Source organism: Rutidosis leptorrhynchoides, chromosome 10 (genome assembly GCF_046630445.1).
Source record: "Rutidosis leptorrhynchoides isolate AG116_Rl617_1_P2 chromosome 10, CSIRO_AGI_Rlap_v1, whole genome shotgun sequence".
Lineage (NCBI taxonomy): Eukaryota > Viridiplantae > Streptophyta > Magnoliopsida > Asterales > Asteraceae > Rutidosis > Rutidosis leptorrhynchoides.
This window is the reverse complement of record NC_092342.1, coordinates 225,559,106-225,578,404: the sequence shown is the minus strand read 5'-3', so window position 1 is coordinate 225,578,404 and position 19,299 is coordinate 225,559,106.

Below are 19,299 nucleotides of genomic sequence, written 5' to 3'. Positions count from 1 at the left end.
GAGATTTCTCTCAGGTTGACATAGATTATGATGGCTGTAAGGATGCCTTGGAGAAGAGATCTTCCTCTACCGTGCTGCAGACTATTTCTGCCCTTCCCCAGGATCAGGCGAAGGTTGCCAGTGCTCGGGCTTGTATGATGTTAAATGCCTTTATTTTGGACAGCTTTGCCCAGGAGGATGAGGCGGACAAAGCTCAGAAGGCTGTGGTTGAAGACTTGCAGCAGAAGCTGGAGGCTGCGGAGGAGTTGGCGGTACAGCAGCAGGCGGAGAAGGTGGCTTAGAAGGAGAAGGATATATCCTCCCTGCCGAAGGATGTGGCGATGGACGAGTGTGACAATCTGCTGGTTACCTTGCCTTCTGTACTTAAAAAGGCCATTAATTTTGGCACCGTGAAGGGACCTTTTCATGCTTATTTGAAGAGCTTCGGGTCGAAGAGCTTTCTGCAGGCGGTACGCCTGATGCAGAAGCATTATGTTGGGGGTGAAGCTGGCCTTCATCCCAACATTGCCAGGAAGGTGAACCCGGGTGCTGTCCGAGAGGTGCAGGTAGCATAGCAGGCGTGGTCGGAGCTTCGATTTGCCGATCTTGAGGAGCTCTGTGCATCCGGTTCTGCAACTGTGCAACAAGTGTAGGAGTATAATTTTGAGTGATGTGTAGTTTATAATTTGTGCATGCTTTGTAATTATCTGTTGACAAGATTTTGTAATGGAACCACGTGATTAATATTATATGTTTAGTTTTCAATGTTGTGATTGTCTTTTGTTCAAACTAGTTCGTGTCTTCATATGTAGGCCTAGACTACATTTATATTAGCTTTGGCGTGTACAGTCTGCAGTCACATGTGTCTATGCCATCTATTATTTGGCCGTTTATCAGTATAAACTTGTACCAATGAGGGCTAGACAATCACCTCTTAAGGGGGTACAAGTAACTTGTATAGGACTTATTGGACATCTGAATCCATCTGCAGTTAGACGGTTACTTTATTTGTGAATAATGTGTTTGTTAATAACAAGACAAAGTTATTGTAAACGTAGAAATATTTTATTGATCGGTTAAAACAACATACATATTATCTTATTGGAAAAACAAAATATATTGGTTGAAGTGATCAGTTTCAACGAGGACACCCGTCTAAACTTCAGTGTGACTTCTAGCCACTTTTACTTCCTTTAGTCGGTTTGCTGTCCCGGTTAGAGCTCTGGCAGCTTTCTGGCTTGGAACGTTTGGGTTCAGAATACAGGTAATCGTTCACCGCATGTGTAGCCGTCATGAACTGATCTTCCCATTCTGATCGGTGACCCTTACTGACGTTTCTCTGACATGTCATAAGCAAGGTTGGAAAACTCGAATCTCGGGGAGATCTCGTTTAATCAATTTTTTGGGAGATCTTGTTAGTATAAATTTATATATATATATATATATATATATATATATATATATATATATATATATATATATATATATATATATATATATATAAAGAAATATATGTATATTTATGTACATTATTACACGATTTTACAAAAAAAAATCTGTGAAATGAGTGAGAAAATCTGAAAAATTACGAGATCTTATGAGAAAATCCGAGAAATGAGAAAAAAATCCGAGAAATCGTGGCTTTAACTAAGTTTGACCCCGTTGACCGAGAAATCTCAGGAGATGGACATCTCGTCTAGGTTGTCTTCTAAAAACGAGATCTCGGAGAGATCTCGGAGAGAAATAAGGAGATTTACAACACTGGTCATAAGATCAGTAGCAGTTTTCTCCCCGGGGCAGTGTGCCGGCAGAGTTAGGTAGGTTAGCCTTTTAAGGACTGACACACGCTCTTCCTCCAGGATATGTTGTGTTCCTCCTGCTTTGATGTACCACTTTACCTGGTTGCTTAGAGTTCTCGGGAAGGGCTTCCGGGTAGACTTAATCGTTGCCACACCTTGTCGGGTTGGGAATTTAAGCAAACTGTGAGTGGTGGAGGCTATTGCGACAAATTTCTGAAAAAATTTCCTTCCCAAGATAACATTCGTAGTGATCAAGGATTTGAAAACATAAAAGTCAATTACTTCGCTTCAGAGGTAGGGCTGGGTGCCCATTGTAACTATTTCCTTGAGCTTGCCAACTGGTTGTTTGGTCAATCCCGTAAATCCAGAGATGATAGCGTTAGACTGCGTCGTATTTCTGCCAACACACTTTGGAAGTTGGGAGAGACAATGAGTGTACAAGACATCAACTTCGCTTCCTGTGTCTGTGTACATCTCTTGTACATGGAAACCATCAATTAGCCTATCCACTACTACTGGCTCTTCTCGAGACTTTCATCCCGACAGTTTTAGGAAAGTGATCTCAGCATCCCTCCAGGAATTTTGCATGAGGTCTTCGTTTTCCTCTACGCTGATCATGTTGATAACCTCCTTGTCCTTTGCTTTTTCCTATCTTCTCCTTGCTAACTGAAAGTTTTGTTTGGATCAACCTTTTTGAACTTTCGTCCCTGTAGCAAATGATTGAGCTCACCAGCTTAAATTTTTGCAATGATTTCGCGCATCAACGCTTTGCATTCGTCAGTGTCATGGCCATTGTCCTCATGGATTTCACAGTACATGTCTGATTTCTGGCCGTCCCTTTTTTCCATTGGTGCCAGCGGAGTGAGCTACCAGCTCCGTCAGCAGCATTTCCCTTGGAATTTCTGCTAGGGTGTCAATAAGAGGTCCCTTATCATATGGCCTTCGACTGCTTTTGTCATATTTATGACTGTCATGGCTTTTGTCGTGGCTGTTGTGGCTTTTATGATGGCTGTCACTTCGCCGGCCACCATCATGTCGGTGCCAACTTTCGCTTCGCCTATCATCACCTCACTTTTTCTCATCTCGGTAGTATCCGGCTTGAATTTCTCGTCTGAAATGTTGATACTATCTTGCTACTGTTACGACGTCAACAAAAGTGTTCGGGATGTTCCAACGGAGTTCAGCCACGACTAAAGGGTGTGCTTATTTGTCCAGGCATGTTATGAAACCCGAAATCTGCTGTGTTTTCGGGAGGCAAAGGGATTTTTTTACATTCTAGCATGTATCTGGTGATGAAGTTTTCAATCTTTTCCCCCCGTTACATTAGTATTTCGTGAGCATACAGATGTGTGAGTGTGAGCCTTCAAAGGTTTTGGTATTTCAAGAGAAACTTCTCTCGCAGAACTGCAAAGCATGTAATGCCATTAGGTGGCAGTTTGGCGAACCATTCTATGGCGGCAGACTGTAGGACAGTCGGAAAAAGATGACATGCCACCTCGTCTCTCCAGTGTTGGGTCTTCATGGCACCTTCAAAAATTTGCAGAAAATCATCCGGGTTAGTTGTGTCGTTGTACACGATCAATATAACGATATTGTTAGGGAGAATATAGCCGGTGATTCATTCAAAAAACTTCTAGCCGGTGGCAAACATCTCAACCGGTCGTTTTGCCTTGTTTCCGATTATCAGAGAAAATAGATTTTAACAAGTGCAGTGCCTTGAACGACGGGTTGCGATAGGGAATTTTTGTATGCAGGTGGGGCTGCCTGCACAAGGAGTTCGGTGTGCATTGGCGGTAGCTTTTGCAACACCGTCTCCTCCTGCACTGATGACCGGCAGAGAGCCAGCTTTCAGAATGTCTGAACTCTACAGTTGTTGCCTGTTTGTTAGGTTAGGACTGTCGTCCAACATGGCTTTCAACTTCTCGAGTACTTGTTTCTCAACGTCTGCTGAGATCATTTTGTTGATCATCTCGGTGTCGTCTTGGGATGACCCGATTCCACTCGAGCCACCAGTCTTAGGACCGAAAATGCTGAGATTTAATCTTCTGTAACCAATTGGTGATTTCTCTCGTTGTTCACCTTCTTCACTGCCAGAAACGTGCATTTCATCATCTGAAGTTTCACCAGAGTGAATGTGAGATATCGGTTTCTTCTGGGTGATATGCGTAAAACACACCTAACCTTATTATAGTATACTTACGAATTCGTCCACAGGGAGCAAAGTTTAGGATCTGAAAACTATTAATTATTCTGATGATTTTAGTTGTAAAATGGGGTTATGATTTAAAACTAATTAAAACAAAGAAAGAAAATACGAATTCAATAGATAAAGGGGTATTCACTTAGATTCAATTCCCTAGGTTCCGGATTGCTTTTATTAAGAACAATGTTATTAAATCCCGGAGCATAACTCACGTTAACCAAGTTCATTAATCAATTAGTAAAATAAGGTGGCGTTCCTAACTTAGATACTAATTCTATCATGAAAGTGTCGATTTTTCACGTTGATCTCTCATACACTTCTGAAGAACACAATCAATCAATATTAACGACTCGCGATTATGATTCAGTTGAAGGGTAAATAGGTGTCCTATTTAGGCTTCACAATTACCTACTCAATTTATGGGATTAATTACTAATCTAATTACACCGGTCTCCCGTATGTAATTCAACTTATCTATTTATATTTCAATAACCTGGATACATTAATTGATCTAGTAACTCTCGTTACATCAACCAACAAACTAGTAATCAATGTGATCAATTAATGGGAGTAATTAAGAATCACAATCAAAAGTAATTATCAATACATATAAAAGATCAAGCAATCCTTCACCTAGATTCAATCATCTAAGTAAATACTAAGAATTTAGCTACTCATAATGATAATCAAAGCACACAAGCAAAGAGATAAACAATAATCAACCATTGTAAAGATTAAAATAAAAGACAAGAGTTTACCAATGATTAACAATTGAAATCCTAGTGTTTAGATGCTCCAAAATACCTTAGAAAGCTCAATAATTCGTAACCCTAACTATAAAATTAGTAAAACAAAAACTGATTACCCTAAAAAGGGCCAAAAACGCGTATTTATAGTAATCCAAAAACTGAAGTCGGCTGCACAATCTCGCGACCGCATTAGGAGAATCGCGATCGCGAGTCTTCAAGAAAATCGTGGCCGCATCATGCGAAATCGCGCCCGCGAGGTTACCTGATTTCTGTATCCGAAGTTCTGTTAACGAAATGCGAATGCGAGATTTTAATTACGAGCAAACATCAACTCGCGATCGCATTGGAAGGAATCACGACAGCGAGATGCACATTTTCGATCAGTATTTTTCTGTTTCAATTTTCACTTTGACACTTCGCTTCGACTTTCGATTTCTTCTTCAAAACAGCGAAACTTTTAACCAAATATCTTCCAAAACAATATAACTCTTCGAATCATCTCGTATGAACATAATAACTCAAACTTCAATAATTCTTTCTCCATTTCTTCACTTTATATCTAAAAACTCAATAGAAACTAACCGATATTGCAAGTAAAAATATGTATAAATGAGGCAATATCAAAATCCCCCACACTTGAACCTTGCTTGTCCTCAATCAAGTCTATCTTCAAATAATAGTAACTCTAAAAAAGATAAAAAATACTCGAACAAGTCTTCAATTATAATAGAATCAAAACATACCAATATCGTCTTCAAAAATCATTAACTCCATATCGTGTAGCCTTCAACAAAATAAGTGCAAGGTTCAAGCCTTCAATTAAATACCATCAAAATCAACCACAATTCAAACCTAAGTCTACCCAAAGCAACCATTCCCCGGTCAAAGTCAACTCCATCTTCTAAAAGGTCATCAATCATCAAACATCAAGTATACAATTTTCACAAACTCAAACTTTGGCCTCCTTGACTTTGACCAATTATGTAGGATTCGCGGGATAGCCATCAACTCACCAAAATACCAATCAAATTAATCCTCAAAATCATTCACAATTTACTCAATTTAACCAAAATAAACTCAAGGTGTCATTAAATCAAATGCCCCGTTCATATCGATTATAAACGATTCACAATAGTTGATTACATTGCGAGGTACTGACCTCTATATGATACATTTTACAAACATCACATTCTTTTTAAAAAAACAAACTTTCATTTCAAGGAAAGTTTACAAATATGCATATCAATGATATTATCATGTTTCTCAAATATAATTGACTAATCTGTCGTTCATCTATTAACAATCTTTTTGGACTCAATGATTTGAATGCAACGTCTTTTGAAATATGCCATGAATGACTCCAAGTAATATCTTTAAAATGAGCAAATGCATAGTTGAATATTTCTTTCATACCTGAGAATAAACATGCTTAAAAGTGTCAACCAAAAGGTTGGTGAGTTCATTAGTTTATCATGATCATTCGTTTCCATAATTTTAATAGACCACAAAATTTCAAATATTTAACCGCACACGTAACCCGTGTACAAAACATAATACACATAACCTGTGTATAAAAATCATTCATATAATGAACACCTGGTAACCGACATTAACAAAATGCATCTAGAATATCCCCATCATTCCGGGACTCTCATCGGATATGATAAAATCGAAGTACTAAAGCATCCGTAACCCGGATGGGGCTTGTTAGGCCCGATAGATCTATCTTTAGGATTCGCGTCAATTGATGGCAATTATAATAAACACCAATTCTTAGGCTACCAAGCTAAAAAGGGTGATATCTGGTATAATAATACAACCATAGAATGTAGTTTCAAGTACTTGTGTCTATTTTTTCAAACATTTATAAAAACAGCGCATGTATTCTCAGTCCCAAAAATAAATATTGCAAAAGCATTTAAAAAGGGAGCAAATGAAACTCACAATACTGTATTTCGTAGTAATTATGCATATGACGGCACTGAACAAGTGCAGGGTTGGCCTCGAATTCACGAACCTATATTAAGTATATATATTTATATGTTGGTCAATATCTGTCTAACAATTTAGGTCAAGTAGTAGTGTATCACAATCCTAATGCTCGAGACCGACATGAAAAAGTCAACAAAAGTCAACTTCACCCAAAATGACTTCCAAAATCTATACATGTTTATTATATAATTTATATATAGTCGTTTTATATATTTAAATATATTTATCAAATTTTATTAGAGTAAATAATACAAGTCATTTATTAATAAATAAAATTTATATTAAAATTTATATATGATAAAAATATACTTTTATATATCTCAAGTAATAAAATTTATAAAGTTCACTTAATATCATAAAAATATAGTGGTATGTATTATTAATGTAATTATATTACGTGTGGTAAAAATATCTTTGTATCACATATTTATTTAATAAAATAATATTGATAATAATACTAATGAGTAAAAGTTGTATTATTTTTAATAATAATAATTATTATTATTATTCTACTAATAATAATAATAACAATATTTATATTTACTAATGATGATATTAATAAAATGATAATTCTAATCATGATAATTTTAATAATAACGATACTTTTTAATATTAACTGTAATAATAATAATATTTTATATAAAAATAATAATTCTATTCAAAATGATAATTTTTAATAATAGTAATACTAAAATTGATGATAATCCAGTTGACCATATCTTTTAATCCGTTCATCGAAACCACACGATTTCTAAATGAAAAGTTATTAATTTTTCGCTATCTTTCCAACGACATGTATATCATATACCTTATCTCAGTAGCATATGTATCAATTTCGTGATTTATCATAAACTATTTAACGACGATATTAAGCATACAAGCATGCATAATCATATATACTCGAGCACTAGTCAGGGATACACTATAAAAGATAAGATAAGATATGAATGCTCACGTATCAATATTGTGATTCAATATTGCAGGAAAGTACGTAGACGCAACGGAAATGATAATCACTAGTTTGACCTCACGAGCAATATCCCCGAACAATACCAATAACCTCCATAGCTAATACCTATAATTTCCTTAGCTTCATCCCGCTCGAAAAACCCGTTTTGATTTCACTCCCACGTACCCTCGTCGTAGTATATTATGTATAATAATACTAATACTACTAATAATAATATTAGGATTAATTATAATAATATTAATATTAATAATAATAATAATAATAATAATAATAATAATAATAATAATAATAATAATAATAATAATAAATAATTAAATTGTTACGGAGTATGTATATATTTTGATAGATGGATCGATTGAATTCGGCTGCGAAACCTGAGCTTTATAGACCCGGACTGGACCCCACCATCTCCGCGATCGCGGAGGGATCATGAGAAAATGGACCGCGATCGCATAGTTTCCCTTTACAGCTCATTCGCATTTCAATTCTTCTGCTGACGGTTTTACTAATTAATAATATATATAAATATATTTAATCTATATAATTATTTATATATTATATTATATTCACGGGCATAGTGGACTTGTAATTTTAGTTCCGTTGAGTTGTACATTGACACTTGACTTATGACCGTACGTTTAAAAAACTGGTACTTTACGTTTTGCGACAAGTACCTTTATTAATAATTAGACATATTCGCCCATAATTTATATTACAAGAAATGTAATTTATACATTTGAGTATTTTGGTCATTTGCTTCTATAAATCAACGTCTCGTTATTTATCAAAGTATATTTACTAATATTATTTTAAATCAAAACTTTTTAAGACTAAGTTAACATTATATTTTGTAACATCCCGCATTTTTCCGTTAAATTATTTTAACGCCCGTCTTTTTATTTTATATAATACTCTTCGTATCTAGATTCGTATCTTCCATTACTTAGCATTTCTAATATTCATGATTGTTTAATTATAACATCTCTAGTTTACCCTAGCGTAATTAAAATATTCGTTCGGTTAATTCCCGCACCCGACTACAAACTTGAGGGACTAATCGTGACTAGTGGCCAAAGTGGTGACTAGATCAACTAGTCAACCACCTCACAAACACCACTCATTCATTCACTCATCTCTTTCTCTCTTAGTCCTACTTTCACTTTTTGCTCTCAACTCACACAATCAAAGATTCATCTTCTAATTCGGATCTAGGAAGCTCACAACAAGTCCGATTACATATTTAGAATCCTTGCATCTTCCTCTTCGAATCCATACCAACTTCATCTCGTTTGGATAACTTTCTAAAAACACAAAATTTCTTTGTTCTTGATCTTTAAAACTTAAAAGTGTGTTAATTAGTGTCTATGGCTCAAGCCTAACATGATTATGTGATTTAATTGCTTGTTCTTGCTATTTTGATGTAAGTAGCTTAAACTTGAAGATGACTTGCGTAATCTTGAGATTTGGTTTCTTAAATGTTTTTAGATGTTAAAAGTACATGTATTAAATGTGTTACTAGCATCACTAGCTTCAATTTGGTATGTAGGTTGACATGGAAAAGCTTCATAAACATAATTGTTAAATTTGTGACTTTGAGTTAGGGTTTGATAGAAGCAAAATGAAATTTTGATGCATTAAATGCTTTGCAATGTTGTTTATAAGTGTTTAGTTGTATGGTATGCGTAATTACCTACGAAATGGCGTATCACATGTGTGCATTTAATTCCCGAATCATCAAAGTGCATTTATGAACTTGAAAGCATTTATGGTGGACATTTAATGAACTTTCAACTTGGATTTGATTATTGTAAATGATGATTTTGGTTGATGAAATGTGTTTAGTTGCGTTCCTCGTTAAATTACATTTCCAAGGATGTATCATATGTGTTTTAAGTGTTTACGATTCGTTATTTGTGTTTAAATGAAGTTTGGTTAAGAATTGAACAATTCAATCAGCGCAGGCACCAGGCCACGCCTATTGGCGCGGCGCGGCCACCCAATGTCGCGGCGCGACATAAGCCGTGTTCAGGGGATGTTCAACTTCGCACTTTTTCGTTTAATTCCAACTATGCTACGCACCTCCGATTAACATGTAATAGTTCAAGACCCGTCCCGAACGTGTTGACTTTTTCATTGACCCTGACATGACCAAAGTTGACTTTTAATCAAACTTAACCAAATACTTATGCAATTGTTTTAACTCGCTTTTATACTTGTACCTTGCATGAAACGTGACAATTTGATTCACATGCTATATAATCTAGTCGTAACGAGCCATAGGACTAATTGAACAACTTTGACAGACTTCATGTTTACCAATATTGATACAACCTATTGTTTAGGTCGAGACTAGCATTATTTCTTGCACACGTTTACTTGTGAAGTACATTTACATTCGTGCACTCAAGGTGAGATCATAGTCCCACTTTTACTCTTTAAAAATTACATTTGAGATGAGAAAACATAAACGTTATAACACAAATACGGAAACAAACATTCTACGTACGAGTTAGAACAAAAATGCCTCAATTCGATTATCATTAGTTACACTTGCCGGGTGTAAGCGAGAACTTATGTTGTATTGCCATATGGGTTTGACAAACCCTCATTCGGACGATTCGCTACCGTTATTTGGATGAAATATATTTTCGAGAATAAGTGTAGGTTCTAACACTATGTGATGGGGTAACGCTAGTTAAGCCTTGATAATTGGGTGCTCGTGATAACAATTTTTAGAATGAGTTTACTATTACTTCAACGTTATAAATCTCGTGGTTCAATTACTTACTTACGTACTCACTTACTAAACCTATGATTTCACCAACGTCTTCGTTGACAGATTTTCTATGTTTTTCTCAGGTCCTTGAACGATATGTGTTACATGCTTCCGCACTCTATTTTGTTACTTGCTTGGATGTCGAGTATACTTGCATACATGGAGCGTCATTTGACTATACATTAAATTGTGCCGCATAAGTTTCATGTGTACTTAAAAACATTGTATCGTATTAGTAGTTGAACTACTTTGTAAACTTTGAAACACCTTTACATATGAAATGAATGCGACATATTTTGGTCAAACGTTGTTTTAAAGACTTATGACCACGTAACGGGACCTAAGTAGCGGCGCCGTCAATGACGATTTTGTCGGGTGGCTACAGATGGTATCAGAGCGTTGGTTGTAGGGATTTAGAGTTCATTGGTGTCAACCCCGAGTCATAGGGTACATTGGTGAGTCTAGACTACAACCAGCATATAGACTTGAAGTAGGACTTGCTTGACTACTTGTGCATATATACTTAAACTATTCTATACGTATCTAACTCTTATTTCATCTTAATCTCACGTTGTTTAATTTGATTGACACGTCATCTTGACTTTATGAGATAATGTCGAATGCACATATGAATTAGGGTAATATAATTGCCAGGATTATATTACGGTGACTCATATGGATGTTCTGATGTTATAACATAAAGATTTTAGGGCGAGTCAAGGAAAATTTTCTCTCTATCTTTATTCCATATCACGATTAGTATTATTGAGAATACTAATCAACGATATTCTTACGTTTTCAAGGAACATTGGCTCACCGAGGTCAACACAACACTCCTCCTGAAACTCTCGAACGAACTCTTCAACAAATGATAGCCACCGCCGTGGATGCGGCCATGGCTGGTCACTCCTCCAACAACAATAACAACAACACTAACCATGGAGCCAATAATTCAAACGGAGGGTGCTCCTACAAGAACTTCATGGGGTGCAAACCTCCCACTTTCGATGGAACCGGGGGACCGGTTGCTCTCACCCAATGGTTTGAACAAACGGAAGCCGTTTTTAGCATAAGCTGTTGTCGGGACCAAGATAAGGTCAAGTTTTCCACCCTCACTTTCGCCGGTATTGCTCTCTCATGGTAGAACACGTATGTACAATCTGTGGGTACCGATGAAGCCCACACACTCTCTTGGACCGAATTAAGAGAAAGAATGATCACCGAATACTTCCCGCGCGAAGAGACTCGAAGGCTCGAACAGGGACTAAGAAATTTAAAAACAGTCTGGAATGACCTCAAAGCTTACAATCAACGGTTTGCCGAACTAGCCTTAATGTGTCCAAACCTCATGACTCCCGAGTCCCTAAGAGTTGAACTTTACATGGATGGCCTCCCTGAGAGCATTCGACACGGGGTAATGTCATCCAAACCTGCTAACCTACAAGAGGCTTTAACGATGGCCCGCAAATCTATAGAAATGGTGGATGAAATTGAAGCACCGACACCAACGGCCGAGGATCAATCGGGCGGCAACAAAAGAAAATGGGAAGCCTCCCCATCAAGCAACTACAACAACAACTTCACCAAGAAGCCTTTCACCTCCGACGGTAAGAAGAGTTATGCCGGAAATCTACCTTTTTGTGACAAGTGCCACAAGCATAACTTTGGTGAGTGTGGCAAACCATTTTGCAGCAAGTGTCGAAGAAGTGGACATTTGGCCAAATATTGTAAAAGTACCGCCCCCGTCGCTCTAAAGGTGCCCAACGCATACCGAACGGGTGTTTGTTTCGAATGTGGCTAACCGGGTCATTTTAAGAATGCATGCCCAAAGAAGAAAGCCAACCGCAATGCACGCAGCTGAGCTCTCAACATCAACACCAAGGGTGCCCGAGATCACAATGAACTAGTCACGGGTACGTTTCTCCTCAACAACTCTTATGTTTCTTGTTTATTCGATTCGGGTGCCGATAAGAGTTTTGTATCCAAGGCTTTGACTCATGCCTTTTGCGTCTCACCACTCCCCCTAGATACTACTCATACTATTCAAGTGACCAACGAAAAACTATTACGTGCCGACAAATTTTATCGGGGATATACGTTAAATTTATTAGGTAAAGAGTTTGAAATGGACTTGATGACTATAGAACTAAGGAGCTCCAATCCTATCCATTAAAAATAAAATGACTTCCTACATGTGTATCGATTATCGTGAACTAAATAAATTTTCGGTTAAGAACTGACATCCTTTTCCCCGTATCAATAACCTCTTGATCAATTACAGGGATCTCGTGTATATTTCAAAATCGACCTCCAATCCATTATCACGGTCATAGATGATGTCTTAAACTATTCAAGCGAGAAAGAAAACGAACAACATCTCCGTCTTACGCTCGAACTCTAGAGAAGGAACAACTCTATGCAAAATTCTCCCAGTGTGAATTTTGGTTAACGAAGTCCAAATTTTAGACCATGTTATTAGTAGTCAAGGTATTAAAGTCGATCCCGCAGAAATCAAAGCCATACATAATTGGGAAACCCCCACGACTCCGACTCATATTCGTAAATTTGTGGATCTTGCCGATTATTACCGAAGATTCATTTCCGACTTTTCCCGTATTACCCGTCCTTTAACCTCGTTACCTCACGAAAGGAAGGAAGTTCGTTTGGTCCGTCGAACAGGAATTGACATTTCACATCTTTAAGAAGAAGTTAACCACCGCACCTACCTTATCTCTTTCCGAAGGCACTGATGATTTTGTTGCATGTTGTGACACCTCCAAACAAAGTTTTGGGTGTGTGTTAATACCACGAAGGAAAGTTATTGCCTACTCTCCTCGACAACTGAAATCTCACGAACGAAACTATTTAACACACGAACTTGAATTAAGAACCGCTGTCATCTTTGTGGGACCAAAGGTACCATCCTCACCAACCACCAAAAAAAGCCTCCAACACGTTTTCGATCAAAAACAACTCAACACGAGACAATGATGGTGGACTGAAACATTAAATGATTAAGATTGTGAACTTCGTTACCATCCGGGCAAGACAAATGTTGTAGCCGATGCCTTGAGCCGAAAGGAAAGAATTAAGCCTCTCCGTGGTGAAACCTTGAACGTGATTATCCATGCTAACCTTACCAGCCAAACTCGTGTAACACATAATGGAACATCAAATATGAAAAATATTTCTACGTGAACGCCTAAAAGGCATCCTCTCTCGACTCGAAATCAAGGTAATAGAAATTCGTTATTTTGCATGAAGAATTAGAATACTTAATTTCGGACCCGATCAACCTTCTCATCACCACGTACCACGATACATAACTCTGTTATTACACTATTACCCTCTGATATTACTGGAACCTAAGATAACATACAATCCAAGGATACCCCTTTCTTCTTTGACTTATCGTCCTTATGCTTCTGATATACGGTCAGCTACTACTCAATTCCTATATATATATATATATATATATATATATATATATATATATATATATATATATATATATATATATATATATATGACTACGTGTACTATCTCGTTTCTACCAAGTCTCAACATTTGACCATAAGACGCGCGATTATACTGAATCAAAAATGAAAACTCCTCCTATCATTACACTCATACTTCCGTATAAGGAAATCTTATCATCCAATCTCTTAATGGAGAGAGACTCCCACACTATACCAGCTTTCACCACGAAGGGGAAAAACCTTATTAAACGTATTCAGAAACCGACGAGATAGGAAAAACTTGCACAACTATTCATCGAAGAGATTCTATTCCAACACGGTGTACCATTGTCAATTATCGCGGATCGAAATGCTTGTTTCACTTCTAGATTTACAAGAACCCTTGGGACACGTTTAGACATGAGTACCGCGTATCATCCACAACTCGACAAACCAAGCAAACGTACGATTCAATCTTGGAAAGACTTGTTACAAACTTGTATTGTTGCCTTAGTTGTTTCCTCTTACAACGATAGCTATTATCCGAGTGTTAACGCCGTACCTCTTCGAAACTTTATATGGTCACATTTGTCATTCTTCTATTCGCTGGGCCGAAGTAGGTGACAAGCGAATCACCAGATCCAAACTCATTCAAGAAATAACCGTTAAGATCGTTCAAGTCCAAGAAGGGCTCAAGACGGCCCGTAGTCGCCAAAAGTGCTATGCCGATGTTAGACGTAAACTTCTCGAATCCCAAGTGGGTAACCGCGAAATGTTAAAAGTCGCACCTTGGAAAGGTGTAATCCGTTTCAGGAAAACGAAGCTGAAATGTCCCGTTCTTATTGATTAAAAACGTTCCGTATTAATTGATTTCGTTGCGAGGTTTTGACCTCTATATGAGACGTTTTTCAAAGACTGCATTCATTTTTAAAACAAACCATAACCTTTATTTCATAGATAAAGGTTTTAAAAAGCTTTACGTAGATTATCAAATAATGATAATCTAAAATATCCTGTTTACACACGACCATTACATAATGGTTTACAATACAAATATGTTACAACAAAATAAGTTTCTTGAATGCAGTTTTTACACAATATCATACAAGCATGGACTCCAAATCTCGTCCTTATTTAAGTATGCGACAGCAGAAGCTCTTAATAATCACCTGAGAATAAACATGCTTAAAACGTCAACAAAAATGTTGGTGAGTTATAGGTTTAACCTATATATATCAAATCATAATAATAGACCACAAGATTTCATATTTCAATACACATCCCATACATAGATATAAAAATCATTCATATGGTGAACACCTGGTAACCGACATTAACAAGATGCATATATAAGAATATTCCCATCATTCCGGGACACCCTTCAGATATGATATAAATTTCGAAGTACTAAAGCATCCGGTACTTTGGATGGGGTTTGTTAGGCCCAATAGATCTATCTTTAGGATTCGCGTCAATTAGGGTGTCTGTTCCCTAATTCTTAGATTACCAGACTTAATAAAAAGGGGCATATTCGATTTCGATAATTCAACTATAGAATGTTGTTTCACGTACTTGTGTCTATTTTGTAAATCATTTATAAAACCTGCATGTATTCTCATCCCAAAAATATTAGATTTTAAAAGTGGGACTATAACTCACTTTCACAGATTTTTACTTCGTCGGGAAGTAAGACTTGGCCACTGGTTGATTCACGAACCTATAACAATATATACATATATATGAAAGTATGTTCAAAATATATTTACAACACTTTTAATATATTTTGATGTTTTAAGTTTATTAAGTCAGCTGTCCTCGTTAGTAACCTACAACTAGTTGTCTATAGTTAGATGTACAGAAATAAATCGATAAATATTATCTTGAATCAATCCACGACCCAGTGTATAAGTATCTCAGTATTGATCACAACTCAAACTATATATATTTTGAAATCAACCTCAACCCTGTATAGCTAACTCCAACATTCACATATACAGTGTCTATGGTTGTTCCGAAATATATATAGATGTGTCGACATGATAGGTCGAAACATTGTATACGTGTCTATGGTATCTCAAGATTACATAATATACAATACAAGTTGATTAAGTTATGGTTGGAATAGATTTGTTACCAATTTTCACGTAGCAAAAATGAGAAAAATTATCCAATCTTGTTTTACCCATAACTTCTTCATTTTAAATCCGTTTTGAGTGAATCAAATTGCTATGGTTTCATATTGAACTCTATTTTATGAATCTAAACAGAAAAAGTATAGGTTTATAGTCAGAAAAATAAGTTACAAGTCGTTTTTGTAAAGGTAGTCATTTCAGTCGAAAGAACGACGTCTAGATTACCATTTTAGAAAACATACTTCCACTTTGAGTTTAACCATAATTTTTGGATATAGTTTCATGTTCATAATAAAAATCATTTTCTCAGAATAACAACTTTTAAATCAAAGTTTATCATAGTTTTTAATTAACTAACCCAAAACAGCCCGCGGTGTTACTACGACGGCGTAAATCCGATTTTACGGTATTTTTCGTGTTTCCAGGTTTTAAATCATTAAGTTAGCATATCATATAGATATAGAACATGTGTTTAGTTGATTTTAAAAGTCAAGTTAGAAGGATTAACTTTTGTTTGCGAACAAGTTTAGAATTAACTAAACTATGTTCTAGTGATTACAAGTTTAAACCTTCGAATAAGATAGCTTTATATGTTTGAATCGAATGATGTTATGAACATCATTACTACCTTAAGTTCCTTGGATAAACCTACTCGAAAAGATAAAAATGGATCTAGCTTCAACGGATCCTTGGATGGCTCGAAGTTCTTGAAGCAGAATCATGACACGAAAACAAGTTCAAGTAAGATCATCACTTGAAATAAGATTATTATAGTTATAGAAATTGAACCAAAGTTTGAATATGATTATTACCTTATATTAGAATGATAACCTACTGTAAGAAATAAAGATTTCTTGAGGTTGGATGATCACCTTACAAGATTGGAAGTGAGCTAGCAAACTTGAAAGTATTCTTGATTTTATGTAACTAGAACTTGTAGAATATATGAAGAACACTTAGAACTTGAAGATAGAACTTGAGAGAGATCAGTTAGATGAAGAAAATTGAAGAATGAAAGTGTTTGTAGGTGTTTTTGGTCGTTGGTGTATGGATTAGATATAAAGGATATGTAATTTTGTTTTCATGTAAATAAGTCATGAATGATTACTCATATTTTTGTAATTTTATGAGATATTTCATGCTAGTTTCCAAATGATGGTTCCCACATGTGTTAGGTAACTCACATGGGATGCTAAGAGCTGATCATTGGAGTGTATATACCAATAGTACATACATCTAAAAGCTGTGTATTGTACGAGTACGAATACGGGTGCATACTAGTAGAATTGTTGATGAAACTGAACGAGGATGTAATTGTAAGCATTTTTGTTAAGTAGAAGTATTTTGATAAGTGTATTGAAGTCTTTCAAAAGTGTATAAATACATATTAAAACACTACATGTATATACATTTTAACTGAGTCGTTAAGTCATCGTTAGTCGTTACATGTAAGTGTTGTTTTGAAACCTTTAGGTTAATGATCTTGTTAAATGTTGTTAACCCAATGTTTATAATATCAAATGAGATTTTAAATTATTATATTATCATGATATTATCATGTATGAATATCTCTTAATATGATATATATACATTAAATGTCTTTACAACGATAATCGTTACATATATGTCTCGTTTAAAAATCATTAAGTTAGTAGCCTTGTGTTTACATATGTAGTTCATTGTTAATATACTTAATGATATGTATACTTATCATAGTATCATGTTAACTATATATATATCCATATATATGTCATCATATAGTTTTTATAAGTTTTAACGTTCGTGAATCACCGGTCAACTTGGGTGGTCAATTGTCTATATGAAACATATTTTAATTAATCAAGTCTTAACAAGTTTGATTGCTTAACATGTTGGAAACATTTAATCATGTAAATATCAATCTCAATAAATATATATAAACATGGAAAAGTTCGGGTCACTACAGAAGGAAGTTAAATCCGCGATATTGATCCTTTTGAAATCTTGGGGCGTATTGGACCCGCTACATACCGTTTAGATCTTTCGACTCAATTAAGTTTCCGTTTATCCTACCTTCCAGATACCAAACTTAGAGAAGTTTCCTGCGAAACAGGAACTTGTTATTCTTTTAGATGAGCTTACTATTGACGACAAACTCCACTTCATAGGAGGATCGGTTGGAATTATGGATCGTAAAACCAAACCTTAAGACAACGTAAAACCCCGACTGTCCAAGTTCGTTGGAATGCCAAAAGAGAACCCGAGTTTACGTGGGAGAGATTAGACCAAATGAAAAGGAAGTGTCTTCACTTATTCGTAGAATTGACAATGCAAGGTTTCGAGGAAGAGACATCGACTACTACTTCCAACTAAATTTCGGGACGAAATTTCTTTTAAGGTGTGGGTAATGTAACATCCCGCATTTTTTCGTTAAATTATTTTAACGCCCGTCTTTTTATTTTATATAATACTCTTCGTATCTAGATTCGTATCTTCCATTACTTAGCATTTCTAATATTCATGATTGTTTAATTATAACATCTCTCGTTTACTCTAGAGTAATTAAAATATTCGTTCGGTTAATTCCCGCACCCGACTACAAACTTGAGGGACTAATCATGACTAGTAGCCAAAGTGGTGACTAGGTCACCTAGTCAACCACCTCACCACCACCACTCATTCATTCACACATCTCTTTCTCTCTTCCTCCTACTTTCACTTTTTGCTCTCAACTCACACAATCAAAGATTCATCATCTAATTCGGATCTAGGAAGCTCACAACAAATCCGATTACATATTTGGAAACCTTGCATCTTCTTCTTCGAATCCATACCAACTTCAGCTCAGTTGGGTAACTTTCTAAAAACACTAAATTTCTTGTTCTTGATCTTTAAAACTTAAAAGTGTGTTAATTAGTGTCTATGGCTCAAGTCTAACATGATTATGTGATTTAATTGCTTGTTCTTGCTATTTTGATGTAACTAGCTTAAACTTGAAGATGACTTGCTTAATCTTGAGATTTGGTTGCTTAAATGTTGTTAGATGTTAAAAGTACATGTATTAAATGTGTTACTAGCATCACTAGCTTCAATTTGGTATGTAGGTTGACATGGAAAAGCTTCATAAACATAATTGTTAAATTTGTGACTTTGAGTTAGGGTTTGATAGAAGTAAAATGAACTTTTGATGCATTAAATGCTTTGCAATGTTCTTTGTAAGTGTTTAGTTGTATGGTATGCATAATTACCTACAAAACGACGT